The sequence below is a fragment of the Perognathus longimembris genome, chromosome 15 (genome assembly GCF_023159225.1).
Source record: "Perognathus longimembris pacificus isolate PPM17 chromosome 15, ASM2315922v1, whole genome shotgun sequence".
NCBI lineage: Eukaryota > Metazoa > Chordata > Mammalia > Rodentia > Heteromyidae > Perognathus > Perognathus longimembris.
The window spans coordinates 7,813,198-7,835,952 of NC_063175.1; the positions used below are offsets into that span (position 1 = coordinate 7,813,198).

At 40.5% G+C, this 22,755-nt stretch overlaps 1 protein-coding gene and 1 long non-coding RNA gene across 9 annotated transcripts in view; both read left to right on the top strand.

The window, feature by feature from the left end:
• Ptprm (protein tyrosine phosphatase receptor type M) overlaps window positions 1-22,755 on the top strand; it is a 767,348-nt gene that overhangs the window by 557,877 nt on the left and 186,716 nt on the right. The window lies entirely within an intron of this gene.
• LOC125363863 lies at window positions 8,847-17,092 on the top strand. The gene is made up of 3 exons (XR_007213367.1): window positions 8,847-9,489; window positions 9,829-9,832; window positions 17,009-17,092. It is a non-coding gene; the product is annotated as an uncharacterized LOC125363863 (long non-coding RNA).

The following is a 22,755-nucleotide window of genomic DNA, read 5'->3' on the forward strand; positions in this document are numbered from 1 at the left end:
CACCAGCTGGCCACACACAACGGATATAGAGGGAGAAGCCGGCCCAGTCTCCATGGCAGGCATAGCCCCAGCAGGGTCAGCACCCAAGGCCTGGGGCCACGCTCTTACTTTGGACTGTCTCCCTACAGCGCTGTGTGTGTGTGTCTTTCCAGACACACAAGGTCTTGAATTTTGATATGTCATCAATGACACATTAAGAGAAGCACCAGTCACACCAGTCCAGTATAACTGGGTGTTATAATGTTGAGTAGTTTCTCTTAGTGAAGTGGAGGTGTGGATTGAGTGATAGAACTCCAAGCTTCAGTGAAACATCTAAGGGACCGCATGCAAATCCTGAGTTCAAGCTCAAGAAAGGGCATGTGAAACCATCTTATGTTTCCAATTATTTGTCCCTGTGTCATTTCCCCCTTATTGATTTGGTACTGACACTTCTGGGTTGCGCCTTCTTCCTAGTGTGTCTGCACTTACCCACCATCTCCCCCTTTCATAAGCATGCCACAAAATGACCAGCTGTCCCATAGAACTTCCTGTTTCCCTCTGAAAAGCTTGTTGTTACTCATAAGGGCCATGTAACAATCATGATAATAGGGCTGAGAACATTGCTTGTTTCAGCCAGCAGAGTTTTAAGATGGGTTTTCAAAACAAAGAGATATCATGAGGAATATATGAACATTAATTAAATAGCAAGATTCTGTTTCTGGAAAGTTCTCTGCATAAAAAATGATTCATTAGAGTAACACTGTGCTTAGACTCCATATGTGAAGAACTTAGGCAACGGGCTGGACTCCAACCTGGAAACAAACTGACTCCTTGTTTGAGTCGGAAGTTTCTGCGCATCTGTGGTAGCTGTGGATATTTATTCACAACCCTATTTTTGTGATTTCAGGATCAAAGTGATTTGTGGTGGAGGCACCCTGGAAATCATGTGGACAGGAAATAGCACAGCCACAGCTGTATTTATCCAACATATCCTGTCTGTCCAAGGGAAATGTAGAAAGTCACTTTTCAATGACATTTTTGTGTTGCTTTTTTATTTTTCTTCCTTTGAAATACTGCATGTGTTTTGTAGTCTCCTGTTTGGAAATGCCTTATACTTAGAGTGATGTAGTGTTCCTCAGCTCCAAACTTGGTTCATTTTCTCTGTTTTATCAGATCCTACCTGCAAGAGCCTTAGTAGTAGTAGTAATAGTAGTATTGCAAGGATTGAGCAGAGAGGGCTCCTGCATCAACATTTCTTAAGAAATTGGCCTCTGCACACCTAAGAGCCCCAGGGATAGGGCTCTACCATTGGAGCATATTTCTGCCTAGAGAACTTCCAAGAGCTGTGGCTCTGTTATGATCTATGCTTTGACCAACATGAGTCCAAATTCTCAGCTCGTACAATTTCATTTGTCCTTATGTTCCAAGAAAGCCTGTTACATAGTCCTTTCACCCAAGTTCCATGAGCAAATTCTGATCTCTGGCTCAAGTACACATTTTCTTCTGGCTGAGTATCTCTTTCCTGAAATGCTGAGGACCAGAAGTGTCTTGAAATTCAGACTTTTACAGATTTTGGAATATTACAGCATATGTCAGGTCATGAATTACCCTAAAGAAAGGACTGACTTCTAAACAAAATTTTTTTTTTTTTTTTTGGCCAGTCCTGGGCCTTGGACTCAGGGCCTGAGCACTGTCCCTGGCTTCTTCCCGCTCAAGGCTAGCACTCTGCCACTTGAGCCACAGCGCCGCTTCTGGCCGTTTTCTGTATATGTGGTGCTGGGGAATCGAACCTAGGGCCTCGTGTATCCGAGGCAGGCACTCTTGCCACTAGGCTATATCCCCAGCCCTCTAAACAAAATTTATTTACATTTTATGTATACCTTAGGTACGAAGCTGATATACGTAGCTCAACAGTAATTTTGTACAGTATTTTTAGTGTACCTGTGGTTGAACTTCAGATGTCATGTGAGGCAAATGTGAAATTTTTCACTGGTAGCATATTGCCAATACTCAAAAAAAAATTGGATTTAAGAGCATTTCAGATTTTCTAGATTAAACATGTTTGACTTGAAATGGACAAGCATTCCTGTACTGATAGCACTTTCTGAGAAAAGTCTTCAACAACTTCCCTGGGTGAGCACCTGCATGTGTGGATTCACAGTGCACTGGAGTAGGAGCTGTGTGGGGGTTGGGTGTAGGTGGCAGCTAAGAAGCTGAGTCAGCAACTCTCAGGGCACTCCGGGGTGGGGCCCTGTCATGTCAACCACTTCAAGCTGTGTCAAGGCAAAGATGATGAAAGGTTTTTACTACAGCTGTAGACAAAGTGATCAGATACCTTCTGTTATAGCCAAGTAGAGTCTGTCCCTTAGTGCTCCTACAGTTAAAAGGGAAGAAAAGAAGCAGAATGACTAGTTGACAGTACAGCAAGATGGCTGCAGGTAGAAGATTCCCTCAGCATTGTCACAAATGCTGGTTCCGCAAAACTCAGTGTGCTGTTTGTGTGAAGGATTTGCCTGCTCTCCAGGGTTAGGGCCCAACACAGAGAGTAGCAGGAGCAGCCTCATTGTCACTGGCTTTCAGATTCATTTTCACATTGGCAACTGTGTATTAAATGACTGTTATAAGCTGGGCTTAGGTGGCTCATGCTTGCTCTCCTAGCTACTTAAGAGACTGAGATCTGAGGGATAGTGGTTCAAAGCCATCCCATGCAGGAAAGTCTGTAAGACTCCATGGTCTCCATTTAATCACCAAAAGGCTGGAAGTAGAACTGTAGCAGTAGAGCACTAGCTGTGAGCGGGAAAGCTCAGGGACAGTGCCCAAGCCTCAAGTTCAAGCCTCAGGACTAGCACCAAAAGAAAAAAGAAAAAAGATCATGTGAAACGTTTATGTACAATCCTACTGCCATGATGTGGGCCTCACCGTCCCTGTCCTGAGATGGAATTAGAAGCCACAGCCCTGAGCAATGCTGCCATCTTGGAGAAGTGTAGGACACCTAGAAATTCCAAAGCACATGAAGCATATGATAGGATAACAGTATCTCTGGTAAATCACATATCATACCCTGGGCACTTGGCCCAAGGGCACAGAGACAGCACCCTAGAGTGCCATGGGTTATTCTGCCTTTAATTGCTTCTAAATGGTCGATTGGGAGCATTATTTAGAAAGCCAACTAAATTCTCCTTCTGAGCACTCTGAGTTAACAATGTTTGCTTCTGAGTTGTTTTAGCAAAGCAGAATAGCTTATGCATTTGTATTTACTCAGAAATAATCACTGAGTATTTGAGTGACCAACTAAGCATTGAGTAACTTAGGACCACAGTCTCTTTTTTGAGCTTGAGGCCAGCACTGTAGAAAATGAGGTGAATTACTTAAGGTTCTACTACATAATGTTTTGTTTTAGTTACTGGTATTGCTACTACTCAGTACATCATCCAGAAGCTGTGTCACTAAGCTAAACCTCTATGAAGCGTCACTCATCATGATTATTCCATATAAATTTTAGTATGGTCTTCAATTGTTAGATTACTGTTTATAATGAAAGCATGGGAAAATTGAAAAAAGTAATAGGTGGTTTTTCCTGACTGTAGGATTTGTATGAGCCACTACTTTAACTTTGGTTTCTGCTCACAGCACAATTGAAGAAGTTGCTTAGGAGGAAGCTTCTTTCTTTATTGGCAGTCAGTATTGTACATTCATAAATGTATAATTGCATCATACCCCAGCAATAAGTTAATGCTGAGTTCATAGGATTAATCAGGCCACATGCCGTCCTTGGCTCTGCTGATCTTGTTCTCAGAAACATCAGCGTTTTCCCTCACATCACACACACACACACACACACACACACACACGCACGCACGCACACACGCACACACGCCTTACAGAGCAATGTGTTAGCAGCCCTAATGGCAAATGTTCAGACACAGTGAAAGATGAGGTTCAGCTGTCTTGTTCTGCTTGGTGAACAAGGTAATGTTCTCTAACTGTATGATAGGAAAATAGAACCAAAGCACTTGGCTGCCAAACCCATTCTCCTTGACTTCCCCAATTGCCGCAAGTTCATGTCAGGGATTATAGCCCCCCAGAAGCCCCTGTGGAGCCAAGTAGAAAGAATGTTTTTGGTCTGAGGGAAGAAACAGTCATCTGACCTTTGCCATGATTTCCTAAGTGTGAGCACTCGTGCTTCTAACCTTTATCTACTGGACAAGATAAACTTCGGTTAGACTGTGAACTTGTCCATCTATGGCAATAAAATTCCGCCATGGAACTGAGTTATAATTGCAAACCAAAAATGTCTTATTTTGAAAGGCATAAGTCTTTAAGAAAATTAGTCAGCTATGACAATCACTCCAGCAGGTTTGTATTGAGATCCTATGTGTGTTTGGCATACTTTTCAGACTGCTTTTGGTATGAAGTAAGGATCATTCTGGATATAAAGTAATGAGAATGGTTTCATTAGTCACCCAGTGTTGAGCTCAGTGCTTTGTCCCTTAGTAACACCAGGTAAAATACCTTTGGTGTGTGTTTGTGTGTGTGTATGTGTGTATGTGTGTGTATACATGCACACACACACGCATGCTGGTACTTACTAAGGATTGAATCCAGGACCTTGTGCTCTTGCTGCCTTTGTTGTTTTGTATTGTTTCTGCACAAGGCTAGCCTAGCTCTCATGCACTTGAGTGATACCTCCACTTCTGGCTTTTTATTTTTTCTTCTGGCTAACTAGAGAGAAAAGTTTCTCAAATTTGTCTACTCTGACTGGCTTCAAACCATAGTGCCCATATCTCAGCTTCCTAAGTAGCCAGGATTACAGACATGAGCTCTGTGTACCTGGCTTGCTTGTGTTTGTGTAGAGTGTTCATCACCAAGTGAAGAATGGAACCATGCCTGGTTAGGCTGGAAACAGAGAGTACCAGAAGAGTTGAATAGAGAAAGCATGAAGATGCTGTCTGTATAATGTGTGCTGACTTGTCCCTTACTGGTTGCTGCTCACCTGCAGCATGTGCTGTTCTCGTGGATCTGGAAGCATTCCTTGTAATGTCTGGAAAGACAGACAGATCGTCAGACAAGGAGTTCACATCCAGCAAAGTTGCTTCTGGTGACCATCTTGTTCTTCCACTACCTGCTTTCTCTTCTTCATTTGTTTCAACAGTATCACTATACTTCTCTGAGGACTGACATTATCCTGGTCTGTGTGTGCTATTACATGTCCTAAAGAATTTGATCCTCACCCCAACGTAGTAAAGGAGAAATTACAGACTGAACACAGCTCATCCATAGATCCTAAGTCTAAAATACTCCCAAACCTGAAACTGTTGGAATTCCAACACCAAGCAAGAAAATTCCACACTGTGAATTTATCATCTTATTTTATTTTTTTATTAAGGTTACCCTCAGGCTTTCTGTGTCAAGTACATATGAAAAGAAATGAATGTAGTGTCTAGACATGGGCCCTGTTCCCAAGAAAGTTATAATTTGTATAAACATATTCCAAAAAAAATCTTTTTAAAGACAAGAAACAGTTCTGGTCCCAAGTATTTTGGAAAAGAATAGCTATTATGTTCTAAGAAATGCCTATATTGTCCTTGGTTTATAGAAGATGAAAATAAAATGCAGAGGGTGTAAGTCACATGACTGAGATCCTAGGAGTGTAGTTATAGAGATTCAGAACCAGACTAGACACTGGACGCTGACACTGGAGCCTGGGCTCTAAGTCACACCTGTCTTAGTCATCACCTGTCTTGGATAGGAGAGAATTCTCCCAGGAAGAACAATCCAAAAGGCAGGGTTCTTCTTGCATCTGTCAGCATGATTCCTGCCTGGTAGGCCAAGGAAACCCCTGAGCAAGGGTAAAGCCAAGGTCAGTGTGGTTCTATAACAGAAGATCGTAGGGCTCCGGATTCCCTCAAGGAAAATAAGCATGGTGGTTTCTGCTTTCCCCTGCAGCTTAGTGGCTCAGAAAGACTCATTAATTATTTACTTAAGTAATACATCACTGGAGCAAAATTCATTGAAGTGAAAGTATTTCATTTTCAACTGTCCTACAGGGAAACAATGAGCCCAAATAAATTCTATAAATTCTCCCTGGTGAGGGAGCAGTGATTGATTGTTTGTGCATTTGCCAAATGCAGAGATAATCAGAGTGTGTTTTGTTCCTTCTCTTTATGAAGTTCTCTTACCTATGATTCTCTCAGGCTTTATTGCTACAGTATCACTGAATAATATTCGAAAGAGGAGAAATAGCACTGTACCTCAGTTTCCTGAAAAAGAAACATACCTGATTCCAAACAACACATAAAAAAAACAAAAAACATACCAGTTGTTAAATCATGTATTACTTAGCACCAAGTGATAGATATCACTAATCATATCCCAAAAGAAACCTTATGGCTATCCACTTAAATAAATGACTGGCCTACAGGCCTCATCACTGTGCTTTTGCTGGGTCCCTAAAAACTGCCTTTCTCCAGTTAGAGCCCCTGTGTGGAGGAACTGAAAGGACCACAGTATAGGCAGCAATCCAGGCAGAGCAAGTTCAGATAGTACAGGTCTTCACTGCTGCAGTCCCACTGGCCAGCCTTCACCAACTTTCCCTCATTAAACAGCTTCAGACTCACAAATAGTTGTAAGAATTTTCTCGTTTGCAGGCATGTAAGATGCATGCTCTGTGTGTGAATTAAGCTGATGACTGCTAGTTGGCATTATTGTTGGGCAGTGCAGGAGTATATTCCCATCCACTCAATTCTGGGGTACATCTCTTCTTCAGTTAACATCATTCTTAGGCTTTGAATTCAGTATGAGGTAACTGCTAGCATACATTAACAGGTGCTGGAAAGCCTTTGTTCTTCAAACGCGTAAGTCAAAGAAGCATATCTCAGACTACTAAAGAGTGAATTTTTGGTCATACCTCTTAGGCAAAACAACAATAACAGGACTTTCAGAACGCTCTTGTGTAACAACTGGCTATATTCTTATAAACAGTTAATGACATGAAAGCAGAAAATGAAGACTTTACAGATGAAAGAGATCAATGAAACACTGCAATAAAATGAGTGTTCCTCGTCTAATTCTTCAGTGTGTGTGTGGTGTGTGTATGCATGTGCCTGTGTGTATAGCAATGATATTATAAGACAATTTGGAAGATTTTGTATGTGTGTGTATATTAGTTTTGCATCAGTGTTATGTATCTTGAGATTAATAATGCTATCATTATATGGGAGAAAGTTTTATTCTTGGACAATACATACTAAAGGATTAGGGGGAAATTCTTAATGTTTCAGATGCCAGGCACAGAAAGTGTTGGTAAGTCAACACACTGCCATGGATCCCATGGGGTTTAACAACAATGGACCCCATCAGAAAGTGCCCCCATAAGATGATAATGGTGCTGAAGAATCTCTGCCACCCAGTGCTATTGCAGCCATTTTGACATCGCCAGTGCAGGACTTTCCTTGTGCATCTGCGGCCATGCTGTGTAACAAGCCTGCTGGACTGGCAGCCACACAGAAGTGCAGTGTACATGGTTATTTACACTATATATTACCTGACAGTGATGAACAGTTGCATTACTGAGGTTTACTATACTGTGAATTTTATCATTACCTGAGAATACTATTCCTATTTCTTTTTAAAATTTTTTATTTTATTGTAAAAGTGATGTACAAAACAGGATTTGCAGTTATATAAGTAAGGTAATGAGAACATTTCTTTTCTAACAGGATTGCGCTCTCCCTCGTTGTTTTCTCTCCTTTCCTTTCCGCTTTACTCCCTTCCACCCCCCGCCTCAAGCTGTCAAGTTCATTTCCAACATAGTGTCTAGTGAGTTTTGCTATTGTATTGGTTCACCCAAAAGCCTGAGCATAGTGGTTCGTGCCTATAATCCTAGCTATTCAGGAGGGGGAAAACAGGATGATTGTTGTTTAAGGCCAGCAGACTTCATCTCAGTCAGTAAAAACTGGTCATTCTTCTGCAGAATGTGTAAATAAATGGGATCACAGTCCGGGCCAACCTGGCACAAACACAAGAGTAATTTCAAGACATACCTAAAGCAAAATGTGCTACAGGTATGGCTCAAGTGGTTAGTGCACCTAGCTAGCAAGCACAAGGCACCACGTTCAAACACCTGCCCTACCAAAAGACACAAAATGTTGACTCTAAAGTGGAATGCTACATGCTGCTTTTAGCAGCACCTCTGTCTGGTGTTCATTGCCTTCCTTGATCACATCAAGAGGCTGGTGAGGTGACTGGCCTGTAGCAGACTAGTGTGTCTAAGGGCACACTGTGGTGTTCAGACAACAAAATCAAATGACATCATATTCTCAGCATTGCTACCCATGCACGCATGTTTGCACATGTTCAAAAGTAGAGAAATAGGTGACCAGGATTTATTCTTGTCATTATTTCATCTGAATAAGAGGTAACTTTCTAAATAAAATTTTGCACTGATAAATTCCTTTCCTACTGTACGATTTTTCTTGTACTTTGTGGGTGAACAGCAAGAAGGGGCATGGCTCCCTAGCCCTTCCCTGGGAGGGAGAGCTGCAGAATCCATCCCATCAACCCCAGCATCTTCCCGAGGCTCATGTTCTCTCTGTGCAGAATTAAACTAAACCAGGCTGGGAATATGGCCTAGTGGCAAGAGTGCTTGCCTCGTATACATGAAGCTCAGGGTTCAATTCCCCTGCACTACATATATAGAAAACGGCCAGAAGTGGTGCTGTGGCTCAAGTGGCAGAGTGCTAGCCTTGAGCAAAAACAAGCCAGGGACAGTGCTCAGGCCCTGAGTCCAAGACCCAGGACTGGCAAAAAGAGAGAGAAAGAGAGAGAGAGAGAGAGAGAGGAAAAATTAAACTAAACCATGTCCTGACTGTACCAGGCTTTATTCTCTGTTGTTTCTTGGAAAACTGGACCCAAATAATTGAATTCATTTGATACGGAAGGGTCTAGAAAAGATTGCTTAGTGCTGCTTAGAGGAGTAGGGTAGAAGATAGGGAGTTGTTTTCTTGTACATCTTCCATCTTGCAGTGTAATCTGTAGCCCAGCCTGCCACTTCTCAGATGGGACACTTGTTATTTCTTTGTCATCACCTGCCACACTTTGGCATGCATTCCATCCTGTTCATTGTGTGCGTGTTGAATTATGTGGGGAGGTGAATTGAGTCTTGATATTTTTTGAAGTAAAATAGGCCCTGTTTTCTTTTGTAAAATCCCTCTAATTGTTTAGTGAAAGACTTCAGTTGGGTTTCTTATTGAAATACAAATAGAAGAAAGATTAGTTTTGAAAGCAGTCTTAGAAAATACACAGACAGGGATAAAATAGGAAAAAAGAGGAGAAATAAGGAAGACTGTACCTTGATGTCAGTCAGAGAGCTTTGAAGAACACTGGGGGGAGATGGAGGGAATGGCCCATGGCCTGGCAGCTACCAACATAAGGAGCACTTTACCAGGACACAATGGAGCGGTGGAGGAGGGAGCCCACTGGCAGGGCCATTTTCCTCTATTTTGTTCCATTGTAGAATTGTCTTTTTTTTTTCTAAATTTTTATTATCAACCTGATGTACAGAGAGGTTACAGTTTCATACATTAGGCATTGGATACATTACTTGTACTGTTTGTTACCTCGTCCCTCATACCCCCCTCCCCCCACCCCCTTTCTTTTTTCCCCCATGAGGTGTTCCATTCTCTTAGACCAAACAGTTTTGCAAGTATTGCTTTTGTAGTTGTTTTTCTTTTTTTACCCTGAGTCTCTCAATTTTGGTATTCCCTTTCAATTTCCTAGTTCTAATACCAGTATACATGATTTCCAATATACTCAGATAAGATTACAGAGATAGTGTAGGTACAACCACAGGAAGGTGATACAAGACCATCATCTATAATAGATGCTACAGAGGCACATGGTACTTTGAAAGTAATTACAACTGTGATATAACAGTCGTTTCTATAACATGGATTTCATTTCACTTAGCATCATCTTATGTGTTCATAAGGGTATAGCTATTGGGCTCTTGTGATCCTCTGCTGTAACTTGCCTAAACCTGTACTAATTACTCCCAATAAGGGAAACCATAGAGTCCATGTTTCTTTGGGTCTGGCTCACTTCACTTAGTATAATTTTTTCCAAGTCCTTCCATTTCCTTACAAATGGGGCAATGTCATTCTTTCTGATAGAGGCATAAAATTCCATTGTGTATATGTACCACATTTTCCTGATCCAATCGTCTACTGAGGGGCATCTGGGTTGGTTCCAAATTCTAGATATGACAAATTGCGCTGTGATGAACATTGTTGTGCTGGTGGCTTTAATGTGAATTTGTTTGTGGTCTTTTGGATAGATACCCAAAAGTGGGGCTGCTGGGTCATAGGGGAGTTCTATATTTAGCCTTCTGAGGAATCTCCATACTGCTTTCCAGAGTGGCTGAACCAGTTTACGTTCCCACCAACAATGAAATAGGGTTCCCTTTTGGCCACATCCCCTCCAAAAATTGTTATTGTTAGTTTTCTTGATATATGACATTCTTACCGGGGTGAGATGGAATCTCAATGTTGTTTTGATTTGCATTTCTTTTATGGCCAGTGATGTAGAGCACTTTTTCAAATGTCTCTTGGCCATTCTCATTTCCTCATCAGAGAAGTCTCTTTGTAAGTCTTTAGCCCACTTGATGAGGGGGCTATTGGTTCTTTGCGGTTTTGTTTTGGAAGAAGGTAATTTTTTTAGTTATGCATATATTTTAGAGATGAGGCCTTTGTCTGTCGAATGGCCGGTAAAGATCTTCTCCCAGTCTGTGGGCTTTCTGTTTATCTTGAGAGCTATGTCCTTTGCCGTGCAGAAGCTCTCCAGTTTGATGCAGTCCCATTTGGCCATCCTTTCTTTGATTTGTATCCTTTCTGGGTCTTTGTTAAGGAAGTTCTGTCCTGTGCCAAGGAGCCCAAGTGTTTCTCCTACTCCTTCCTTTAGTGTTTTCAGGGTATCTGTTTTGATTTCGAGGTCTTTAATCCATTTGGAATTGACTTTGGTGCAAGGTGATATATAAGGATCTAGTTTTAGTTTGTTGCATGTGTTGAACCAGCTTTGCCAGCACCATGTGTTAAAGAGGCTATCTTTCTTCCAAGCTATTGTTTTAGCCCCTTTATCAAAGATTATGTAGGCGTAGTTCTGTGGGTTCATTTCTGGGTCTTCAATTCTGATCCATTGGTCTTCAGGTCTATTCCGGTGCCAATACCAGGCTGTTTTTATTACTATAGCTTTATAATACAGCTTGAAGTTGGGTATTGTAATTCCTCCAGCACTGTTCTTTCTGCTTAGGATTGTTTTTGCTATTCTAGGTCTTTTATTGTTCCATATGAATTTCTGGATTGCTTCCTCTATTTCATTAAAAAATGGTGTTGGGATATTAATGGGTATTGCATTGAATTTGTAGATAGCCTTTGGCAATATTGCCATTTTGATTATATTAATCCTCCCAATCCAGGAGAATGGGAGGTTTTTCCATTTCCTTAGTTCTGACTTAGTTTCATTTTTCAAGCTTTTAAAGCTCTCATCAAAGAGGTCTTTCACTTCTTTGGTTAAGGTTATTCCTAGGTATTTTATGTTTTGGGGGGCTATTGCAAAAGGAGTTGCTTTCCTGATTTCCACCTCGGTCTTCGGGTCGTTAGCATAGAGAAAGGCCGTTGCTTTTTGAGGGTTTATTTTATATCCTGCAACTTTGCCAAAGTTTTGGATCAGCTCTAGTAGCTTGGGGGTAGAGTCTATGGGATTCTTTAGGTATAGGATCATGTCATCTGCAAAGAGAGAAAGTTTAACTTCATCTTTTCCTATTTGGATCCCCTTTATATTTTCTTCTTGCCTAATTGCTCTGGCTAGGAATCATAGTACTATATTAAAGAGCAGGGGAGAGAGTGGACATCCCTGCCTTGTTTCTGATTTTAAAGGGAATGGCTTTAATTTTTCACCATTTAGAGTTATAGTTGCTGTTGGTTTGTCATAAACTGCCTTGATTATATTCAAGAATGTTCCCTGGAATCCCAGTTTTTCCAGGGCTTTTCGCATAAATGGGTGCTGGATTTTGTCAAACGCTTTTTCTGCATCCAGAGATAAAACCATGTGGTTCTTTATCTTGCTTCGGTTGATGTGGTGGATTACATTAATTGACTTGTGTATATTAAACCAACTTTTCATCCCTGGGATGAATCCAGTTTGATCGTTGTGTATAATTTTTTTGATGAAATGTTGAAGTCGATTGGCCAGAATTTTGTTGAGAATTTTTGCGTCTATGTTCATCAGGGAAATCGGTCTATAGTCTTCTTTCCGTGATGAGTCCCTGCCTGGTTTTGGGATGAGGGTTATGCTGGCTTCATAGAATGTGTCTGGTAGTAAACGTACTCTTTCAATTTCATTGAAGAGTTTGAGAAATATTGGTGTGAGTTCTGTTTTGAAGGCCTTGTAGAATTCTGCAGTGAATCCGTCTGGACCTGGGCTTTTCTTGGATGGGAGATCATTTATTGCCATTTCTATTTCAATACTAGATATGGGTCTGTTTAGAAGGTTTAAGTCTTCATGGTTGAGTTTGGGGATATGAATTTTTTCTAGGAAATCATCCATTTCTTCCAAGTTCTCAAATTTGTTGGCATAAAGGTTTGCAAAATAGTCCCTTATTATTTTCTGAATTTTGGTTATTTCTGCGGTGATATTACCTGTTTCATCTCTTATCTTATTTATTTGAGTGAGCTGCCTTAATTTTTTTGTAAGGTTTGCCATGGGTCTGTCTATCTTGTTGATTTTTTCAAAGAACCAACTCTTTGTTTTGTTGATTCTTTCGATAGTTTTTTTCATCTCTAATTGATTTAATTCTGATTTGATTTTAATTATTTGCTTCCGTCTATTGACTTGGGGTTTGGCTTGTTGTTCTCTTTCGAGGAGATTAAGGTGCTTCCTTAAATTATTGAGTTGCTGTTTCTCCAGTTTGTTGGTGTATGTACTCAGAGATATAAATTTTCCTGAGTACTGCCTTTGCTGTGTCCCAAAGGAGCTGGTGCTTTGTGTCTTCATCTTGGTTGAATTCCATAAAGATTTGAATTTCTTTTTTAATTTCTTCAATGACCCACTGATCGTTCAGCAGTGTGTTATTTAGTCTCATGAATTGTGGGATTTTCTGTGGTGTCTGTTTGAGTTGAGCTCTAATTTTATTCCATTGTGGTCTGAGAGTATGCAGGGAATGGTTTTGATACTTCTGAATTTGTACAGATTTTCTTTGTGTCCTAAGATGTGATCTATTTTGGAGAATGTTCCATGTGCTGCGGAGAAGAATGTGTATTCTGTTGTTGCTGGAATATTCTGTAGATGTTGGTTAAGTCTAGTTGGTTTATGCAATTGTTTAGTTCTGTGGTTTCTTTGTTCAGTTTTTGGCATGTTGATCTGTCCAGAAGTGATAGTGGAGTGTTAAAGTCCCCAACTATCAATGTGTTTGGGTCTATGAGTGTTTTTAGAGTCAGTAGTGTTTGTTTGACGAAGTTGGGTGCGCCTGCATTTGGGATGTAGATATTTAGAATGGTTATATCTTCCTGTAGGAGAGATCCCTTTACTAGTATGTAGTAACCTTCTTTGTCTCTTCTTACCTTTTTTAATTTGAAGTCAATTTTGTCAGATACTAGGATTGCAACTCCAGCTTGCTTATTGGGGCCATTTGCTTGATAGATTTGATTCCAGCCTTTCACTTTTAGAAGATGTTTACTTTTGCTGGATAGATGTGTCTCTTGGAGGCAGCAGAAAGATGGATCTTGATTTTTGATCCAGCTTATGAGCCTATGTCATTTGATTGGAGAATTAAGACCATTAATGTTGAGAGTTAGGATTGAGAGATGATCGTTTGTTCCTTTCATTGTCACTATCTTGTTAAAAGCTGTGTCTTCCCATTTCTTGATCTGATATTTACTATTTAGGGTTCATTTCTCTGTCTGTTTTGGGCTTTTGATTATTTTCCCTGTATAGTACATCTTTAAGGATTTTTTGCAAAGCTGGTTTGCTGGAGATATATTGTTTCAGTTTTTCCTTACTATGGAAGACTTTTATTTGACCTTCGGCTATGAATGAGAGTTTGGCTGGGTATAGAATTCTTGGTTGGTAGTTATTTTTATTTACTGTTTGGTATACCTCATTCCAGGCTCTCCTTGCTTTCATGGTCTCTGCTGAGAAGTCTGTGGTAATTCTGATTGCTTTTCCTTTATATGTGATTGTTTTCTTCTCCCTAACAGCTTTGAGTATTTTTTCCTTGGACTCTAGTGATCCTGTTTTGATCACTATGTGTCGGTGGGATGTCCTATTCTGGTCTGTCCGGTTTGGGGTTCTAAATGCTTCTTGTATCTGTATAGGCCTTTCCTTCTGGATATTTGGGAAGTTCTCAGCTAATATTCTGTTAAATAGGTTGCCTATCCCATTAACTTTTTTCTCCAAGTTTTCCTCAATACCTATTATTCTGAAATTGGGCTTCCTGATTGTGTCTTGAATCTCCTGTAGTGATCTGTTTTGTTGATTGGACTGGACTTGTATTGATTTTTTATCTTTCTCCATAGATTCTAGGGAATCTTCAGCTCCTGAGATGCGATCCTCTGCTTCAGTTAGTCGGGACTGTAGGCTAGCTACTTGATTTCGAATCTCTTTTCCTTCTGTCTGGTCTTTCCTGATAATTTCCATGTCATTTCTTAGGTCCTGTATGGACTTCTTTACTTCATTAACTTCATTAATTTGGTTTTGAGTGTTGTCTCTCAAATCTTTAAGCTGAGTAGCTATCTTTTCATTTGACTCTTGAAGTTCATTTATCTTTCTATTTGTGGATGCCATGAAATTCTCCATTAATTTTTGCTTTGCCTCCTCACGCTCTAGAATAATTGACTGAAGAGACTCAAACTTTTCATTTATCATGTTTATCAGTAGACTTTGTAGAGCATTTTGAGGGTTCTCTTCTAAGTCTTTGATTGCCTTCTCTGCTTCCTGCTTGTTTTGAGTGGGGGATAAGACTTCATTGTTTGCCATCTTTCTTGTGTTCCTTCTGCCCATTTGGGTTGGGGATGCCAGTCTACCAGCACCTGTGAGCACTGTTTAAGACCCAAAGCAGCCCTTACCAAGCACTGTTGTGTACATCTTAGAAGTTCACAATTAAATACACATACCTTTTATACCTGTGTATAAAATTAGGGTTGGTGTTCCTAAAGAATACAATTTCAATATAACAACCAATCCTGAGCCCTGTATTCAGTAGTTACTTATTTACTGTTACAACCCTATGAGCAATTCTTGTTCTTATATTAAGTTCCTTTTGGACTGGTTTTCTCTATGAACCCCTTTGTTTCACTCGAATTAAGCGGGGATACCCTCTATCCAATAACCAGGTGTCAGTGGGATCTGGAGGACCTAGTAGTAAGTCAGGAGGGTAAGTTAGAGGTAATAAAGAAACTAGAGTAAAATGTATGGGGGGGTGATGATTTTGGTTCAGTTTCAGTGACATGGAAATGTGGAGGAGAGTAGATTCGGTAGAAACAACAAGGTTAAAATGATAGACAGTGGAGAGTTAGCCATAAGAGTGGAGATGTTATTCATAGGAAAGTAATTTTTAAAGAAAGAGAATACATAGAGAGAACTAAAGAGAGAATACTGGAACACAGATGTACATAACTGAGAAAAGTTATTTAAAAAAGAGTAATAAAAAGGAAATACAAAAAAGAACAGAGAAAGAAAAAAGAAAAAAATGGTCAACTACAACAACGACCACAAAAAAAACAAAAAAAGTGATAGAACCAACAGGTGAAAGTGGGAAACAAAAACAAACCAATTATGTTTCAGAAATGAAAATATAAGAGAAAATATAAAAATAAAAATGAAAGCTTAAAAAACTTTAGAGACAAAACAAAACAAAAAATAAGACTTCCTTGTTTGGGTGGGCTTTCTACAGTCTCTGGTTTCCTGGTGATGATCTGCAGTCTATTCTGCCACTTGGCTGGTTTGACGTGCCTTCAGTTTGCAGGGGTGGATCTCTACTGACACTCCTCCCCTGTTGGTGCAATCCTGGGTCTCTGTTTATCCCACAGCTTGTAGGTAGGCCTTGGGCATCCTCTGTAGGTGGGGACGCTAGCATTCTCTGGATCGCCTGGCTTTGAATAGGCTGTGGACTCAGTAGGGCAGGATGATTGTGGCCTGTTTTACCAGGCTGAGTCACTTGCCTTGGTGCGGTTCCATCCTCCTGGGCGGGGCAGCCTTCTGGGCAGAGCTGGGTATGGAATTCAGCTCTGTTTCGAGCTGGGAAATGGGCTTCTAAATGGAACCGTTTATCTGTCTCGGGAGGTTTGTTCTCCCATTTGGCAGTTCCATCCCACCAATAGCTGCTCGCTGCTTTCGCTTTTTAATTTAGGAATTCCGGCTGGCAGGACGGGCACCTCTAGCCTGGCCAAGGCCCAGGACACGCCTCCCACCTGGGCAGGGGGTGTTCTCCTGGGTGGAGCTGGCTTTCACTAATTGGTCCCTCTTGCCCTTCTCAAAGATGGCCGCTTTGCCCTCGCTTTCCCCAGGCAGGCTTTAGCTCCCATCTGGTTTGACCCTTTGCCAGTGTCAAAGATGGCGCTTTGCTCTGGCGGTTGGGGAAGGGGCTGTTTGTGGGTGCGAGTGAGAATGTCTTTGGTGGGAGTACTCATGCCGTCTTTGCCATTTCAGCCTGTCCGTGCTCAGCCTGCTATCTGTATGTTCGCTGCCGTCTGGAGAATTTCTCCCTGGTCTCCATTAGCTGCACAGGGTGCGCGGTGTGGTGCTGGCGCCTGCACTGGCGTGGCGTTGGGACTCCGCCCAGGGCTTGAATCTGTGTTTTCAGACCAGCTATGTTGATTTTTCCTTCCTGGCCGAAATCCCTGTACTATTAGAACTTATTTGAGCTATCTATCTAGCGGTAAAAGTTTCTCTGGGGTGGGAAAACTGCACTGTTGGAGGGAGCTCAGCTAAGGTACTATTGCTCCTCCGGCATCTTCCTCGCCTCTCTCCTCCATTGTAGAATTGTCTTAAACTGCATTTGGGCTTGATACAGAAAATTACTGTATCCAGAGCTCTTCTTCCTAAATAATTTTTATATGGTAATGACAAAAAAAGAATTCATACTCCTCAACATTAAACAGATGTTCTTTATGATTTACATCCTTGTGTTTTTTTCTCTAGAGTTCAGTACTTGTGGTTCTTCTGATCAGAAAATGGAAAGAGTTCAGGTTATAAGCATATGCCATGTGCTGTTTGTTTCATGTGCATTTGCAAACCTGAGCTAACACTTTGTTGTTTAAGTGGCTACTGGAAACTTAGAATTCTTTTCTTTCTCCTTCCTTCCTCTCTCCCTCCCTCCCTCCCTCCCTCCTTCCCTCCCTCCCTCCCCCTTTCCTTCCTTTCTCTCTCTCTGACTGTCTCTTTCTCTATGTCTCTGTCTTTCTCTGTGTCTCTGTCTCTATCTCTCTCTGTCTGTCTGTCTGTCTCTCTCTCTTTCTGTCTCTCCCCCCTCTCTGTCTTTTTCTCTATGTCTCTGTCTTTCTCTGTGTCTCTGTCTCTATCTCTCTCTGTCTGTCTGTCTGTCTCTCTCTCTCTCTTTCTGTCTCTCCCCCCCCACCCTGTGCCAATACAGGGACTTGAATGCAATGCCTGAGCAATATCCCTTAGCTTTTTCACTGAAAGCAGGCACTCTGCCACTTGAAACAGTTCCACCAAGTTATATTTGTTTTGTAATGTATTACTTACACTATTTGACAGAATATCCAGTGGCTCTGTGATTTAAGGTTTTCCATTTGGCTTAACAATTACATAGCCATTTCAGTCTTAAGACCAATGTGACCACTATCTCCCTATTCCCAATAAAGAATGTGACCTAAGATTTAGATCTGAAATAAATAACTAAACCATTTACTTAGTAGAACATCTTATGAACTGTTCACTTCTATGCAAAGCAACAGTCAGCTGTCACTGTGATAAATGCTGTTTTTGTCCATGGAAAGAACGGTGATTTTAACCATTTAATTTCCCCTGCAAGCCTTAGGTTATGTTCATGTAATTTTATTTTTAGATGTGTTAAGCCTACATTTGGCTATCATTACTAAGAATAAATTGCACTAAGTACTTTGGATTTGCTTCTCTGCTTTCTTTTTTTTTTTCACTTTTATTGTCAAACTGATATATAGAGCTGTTACATTCTTCCAAAACGAAACAGCAAAGAACCAATAGCCCCCTCAAAAAGTGGGCTAAAGACTTAAAAAGAGACTTCTCTGATGAGGAAATGAGAATGGCCAAGAGACATATGAAAAAGTGTTCTACATCACTGGCCATAAAAGAAATGCAAATCAAAACAACATTGAGATTCCATCTCAGCCCAGTAAGAATGTCCTATATCAAGAAAACTAACAATGACAATTGTTGGAGGGGATGTGGCCAAAAGGGAACCCTACTTCATTGTTGGTGGGAATGTAAACTGGTTCAGCCACTCTGGAAAGCAGTATGGAGATTCTTCAGAAGGCTAAGCATAGAGCTCCCCTATGACCCAGCAGCCCCACTTTTGGGCATCTACCCAAAAGACCACAAACAAGAACACACTAAAGCCACCAGCACAACAATGTACATTGCAGCACAATTTGTCATATCTAGAATTTGGAACCAACCCAGATGCCCCTCGGTAGACAAATGGATCAGGAAAATATGGTACATATACACAATGGAATTTTATGCCTCTATCAGAAAGAATGACATTGCCCCATTTGTAAGGAAATGGAAGGACTTGGAAAAAATTATACCAAGTGAAGTGAGCCAGATTCATTGCTTTCTTTATTGTGTGTTTAATTGATTATGTACTTAATAACTTTCAATATTTTGGCATTTTAAAATACAGCAATGTGCTGTATTATTGTGATCCATATATAGTTCTATTTGGAATGATATGTTATGCTTCAATTAGAAAAATAATTTGACATATTTACTACAAATAACACATGTGCATTGGATATCTTATCTGCCAAAAATAGTTCCCTTTGCACACTGCTAGCTTTCATATATAATTACTTACTTGTTCATCTCAGCACGTGATGTCAGCTTGTACTATGGATTCTGAAATAATCTCATCTAGATACATAATGAATTTCTATTCTCTAAGAGTTGTTTATATTTGATAGCATTTTTCTCCTAAGAAAAAATGTATTTTTCTGAAAGAAACAGTACTAGCCCTTTTTTGGAGACAGTGCCGATTTCTTTGGCATTAGGATATACTTGCAGTAGCCAGTGATTCAAGCCACTACTGGTTGGTCCCATGCAGATTTGAAATGTGTGAGAAATGGTCTCTTTGCTCCTGGATCTCATATGATTTTATGCATATTGAAGAATAATTAATGAAGTAGACAGAATGAGGAAACAATACTGGTTTGGAGTTTAAAGAAAAATGAGGATACCATAGACCCAAAGAAAAAATGCATGCCAGGGAGCTGAGACCTGAAGGATAAATGGCAGAATAATTCTTGTGGTTGGTGATGGAAGTAAAGAACAGATGCAGGCAGGGTGGCCTAGTAGCAATTGGCAGAGGCCGACATTCTTTTTTAATGTAATTTTGTTATTAAGGTGAATATAGAAGCTACCATTTCATGAATTAGGTAATAAGTACATTTATTTTTGGACTTCACCCCTTCCTTCCCTTTTGAAGTTGACATCCTTAGTACAGTCCATCCAGATCCATGAATAGAACACAAAGATCTTACGAGAAAAATGAGCAAAGGTAATGCTGTCAGTTAGTACAGTAACTTCATTAATAAGCAACCAGATGAAAATTTTAAATGTTTACTTTTCTCATCAAATTGACAAGTACTTTTAAAATCCAGTCCGAGTTCAGTGTCTTCTGCTGAAAGAAAAAAGGAGTACAAATTAGGGGGAAAAGCAACTTAGACTACCCTTTTAAATATGCATAGCAATTAATACCTCCTACAATTTCTAAGGGAATTTTCAGTGGCAGTAAAGATTTATAGGTAAAGGTGATCATCACAGGATCATTTATGACAGTGAAATATTTAGACACTACCTAAATTTCCAGTAATAGTGACATGAATAAATGATGCTGTTTTGATTATTATTGCTTAGTTTTTGGATACTTTCTTTAGTTGTTAAAACCTACATTTTCAGACAGATTTTAGTGACATGTGGAAGTAAATGATACAGAAAAATCCAAATTTTATTTTAAATAAATATGTGTTAAAGCCTGGATAACAGTATGCTAGAGTATCAGCAATTATTACTCTGAGCAGGAAAATTGTGGAAGGTTTGAAGCCAGACTGTGGATCAAGCTGTAGAGTATCTGCCCAACAACTGTAAAGCTCTGAGTTCAAACCCAATACTTAAAAAAAAAAACCTATTATAGTATAGATGTGTATATGTACATAAGTGTTTTTATGTACATATGTAGATACACACATTGTTTATGTACATACATATATACATATCATATATGTATGTAGGCATATGCAGTTTGTATTTTCTTTGTTCTTTAAGTGTTTTTGATTTTTGTACAGTGAAAAGTCAGTTGGTTTTAGGAAAACTAAACTTTTATTTATTCTAGCAGTTTATTGAGACATGACAAATAAAATGGGTACAGTGGAGTTATCCCTGGACCAGCTCATGAAATGAAGCTTCTGACCTTCACGGCCATACAATGGACAGGTACCTCATATCTGAAACATGCTTAGAACTCAAAAAGAAAAAAAAATCCCTGAAAACAAATCCTCAAAGGAAAAAACCACCACCAAGTGGGCTAAAGACTTAAAGAGAGAATGGCTAGTAGACACATGAAGAAATACTCAACATCTCTGGTCATAAAAGAAATGCAAATCAAAACAATATTGAGATTCCACCGCATGCCAGTTAGAATGGCCATTATCATGAATCTAATATCAACAGATGCTGGGGAGGATGTGGCCAAAAGGGAACCCTACTTACACTCTTGGTGGGAGTGTGATATTGTTCAACCACTCTGGAAAGCTGTATGGAGGTTCCTCAAAAGACTAAACATAGAGCTCCCCTATGACACAGTAATCCTACTCTGGGCATCTACCCAAAGGATCACAAGCACCAGCACAACCATGTTCACTGCAGCATTATTTACCATAGCTAAGGTATGGAACCAACCCACATGGCCCTCAGTCGATGAATGGATCAAGAAGATGTGGTATATATACACAATGGAATTCTGTGCTTCCATCGGAAAGAATGACATTGTCCCATTCAGAAGGAAATGGAAAGACTTGAGGAAAAAAGTTATATTAAACAAAGTAAGCCAGACTCAAAAAAAGTAGGTTGCCTGTTTACCTCATTTGTCATAATTAGTATAGGTCTAGGATATTCCTAGAAGAGGATTATAGTAGCTCAATAGCTAGGTACATATGACCACATAAGATGATTCTTATTGAAATGAACTCCAAGCTATGGGGGAAAAAAAGAAATGAAGCTTCTGGATCTTTTATGGATCTGTGTCTTTAAAAACATCCTCAAGTCCTAATCCCTTTGAATGTGACTATTTAAAAGTGGGCTCTTTGTGTGGTTAATCAAGTTTAGGTGAAAGGATTAGGGTAGGCTTTCATCCAATATGATAGATTTCCCTAATCAAGAGGATATTGAACCAAGTGTCAATGGCTCACACCTAATATCCTAGATAATTGGGAGACTGCAAAAGGGAAGATCACAGTTCCAGACCAATCCAGACAGCAAAGTCCTCCAGACCCCTTCCCAACCCATAGCTAGGAACTGGCTGTGTGTGCTTGTCATCCCAAGCTACATGGGGGGGGGGGGGCGGCGCTGAGATGGGAATTCATAGTCCCAGGCCAGCCCAGACAGAGACAGTGGACCTGGTGGTTTCTTTCTTTTTTTTTTTTTTTTTTTTTTTTTTGGCCAGTCGTGGGCCTTGGACTCAGGGCCTGAGCACTGTCCCTGGCTTCTTCCCGCTCAAGGCTAGCACTCTGCCACTTGAGCCACAGCGCCGCTTCTGGCCGTTTTCTGTATATGTGGTGCTGGGGAATCGAACCTAGGGCCTCGTGTATCCGAGGCAGGCACTCTTGCCACTAGGCTATATCCCCAGCCCCTGGTGGTTTCTTTCTGTGATCCCAGTGATGACAAGTGGGCAGCTCATGGTCAGGTGCATGCCCAATCAAGAAGCAAGAGAAACAAGATCTTATCCTAAAAATGAGCTGGTGAAACAGGACTGAAAGCATGGCCTAGCTTAGCAAGGGCTGAGTTCTGAGTTCAAACCTCACCCCAAGCCTTCTTTTAAAGTACTGTCTATGCCAGGGGAATATTCTAAAATAAAACCTTGTCCGAATTCTTTTGATACTTCATGAATGGCAGATATCCTAAATAGCAGAGTCCTAAAGTTTAAGATAGTTGTTACCCAACTTGTATTAAATTTGGCTGGTCTAGGTTGGGGGATGGGGATTCATTAATTCACGTCTATAAACTCAGGCTGACATAGCGAGTATAAGACATCTCCCAAAGTGCCTGGCATTCTCCTCCCACAATGGAAATATCAGGCCCCCATTTGTAAGTGCTTCTGGTAGCCACAGTTCCACTGCAGGAGCTGGGATTCTGCAAGCAAGACTTTTGTGCAAGTTGTACAGAGGCTTGGAGCAGTGTAGGAGGCAAACACGGCCCTTGGGTGAACTGATGACCTCTGTGTTCCCATGGGAGAAGATGTGCCTCTGTTGGGTCTATATTTGTAAGACACAGGGCGTCCATTTCCCAGCAGTC